Genomic DNA, 1,420 nt, shown 5'->3' on the forward strand with positions numbered 1-1,420 from the left:
AGAAATCCGCCTGCCTTTGCCTCCCAAGTGCTGGGATTAAAGGCATATGCCACCACTGCCTGGTTCTGCTCTACCTCTCTATGCTGGTGCAATGAGGAGACTGGCATAGGCCCCCAGACCACAAGGACGGGAGTTATAGGCAGTTTTGAACCACCAGATATGAATGTTGGGAATCCAACTGTAATCCATTCCAAGTACACAGCCTGTGCCATCTCTAGTCCCACTCCCCAGTTTTTGGTTTTTTTCTTTTTTCTTTTCTTTTTTTTTTTTTTTCGAGAGATAGGGTTTCTCTGTGTAGCCCTGGCTGTCTTGGAAATCACTCTGTAGACCAGGCCGGCCTCGAACTCAGAAATCCGCCTGCCTCTGCCTCCTGAGTGCTAGGTTTAAAGGCGTGCTCCACCATGCCCGGCCTTGTTTTGTTTTTTGATATTTGAATCGGGGCTTCCAGTATCCAGGATGGCCTTGAACTCCGTATGTCGCTAAGGGTGGCCTTGAAATTCTGATCCTTCTGCCTCCCAAGTACTGGGGTTACAGGTGTGTACCATCATGTCTGGCTAGATGGACCGCCTTAAATTTGGGGCCATCTCATTTCCTGTTAGTGAGTTAGGATTAAGGGAGGAAGCCAGCTGCTCTGCTCCGGATCTCCAGACATTTGAACTTTTGCCCCCCAGAACATTCTCTTTGGGTTTTCAGTCAGGGGTCTCCAAAGCCATTCGTCTTTTTTTTGTTCTGCCAACCCTTCGTTTAGTCACGTCAACGTAGGTCTCCTTACGGGCTTGCTACAGTGCAGATTGAGCCAAACGAGCTTGGTTCTGCTTGCCTGTGGTATGGCCTTTTTTTTGGTAAAAGTAGATGCATGTGATTTTTCACAAGTGGATGACGGAAATAACGAGGATTAGGTTCAGACTACAATGGAGATTGAAATGGAAGCATCCAGAAGCATCCAGAGATAGGGACTGAGAAAAATCTCTTGGCGCGCACGAGGAGTCACTACTCTCACTGAGCGAACGCGGGGTGGCGTCCGCTAGCTCCCCGCTGTCCTTATTCTCTGGCACTCCCTTCGCTCCCGTTCCCCCAGCTCATCTAGAAACCTTCCACAGACGGCCAGCCCTCCGCGAAGACGCCGCCGTTCACGCCCCACCCTCCGCAGGCCGCCGGCGCGACTTAGCGTGACTTCCGGCTACCCCGGTGACCACGTGACCAAACGCCCTCACTGCGCGTGCGCGCCGCGGAGTCGGACTGAACCATTCTGCCCGACGAGAGGGGTAGGTCTTTTGTGTTTTACAGTTTAAAACCGATTCCCGAGCTCGACTGTCTAGGATCACGATTTTTTTAGGAAGAAAATAAATGAGCGTGAGGTGGAAGGAGGTGAAATAGCGTAGCGGAAATGCAGACAAAGGCGGAGTGGGGCTTGGGCTCT

The sequence above is a fragment of the Mus pahari genome, chromosome 14 (assembly GCF_900095145.1).
Source record: "Mus pahari chromosome 14, PAHARI_EIJ_v1.1, whole genome shotgun sequence".
NCBI lineage: Eukaryota > Metazoa > Chordata > Mammalia > Rodentia > Muridae > Mus > Mus pahari.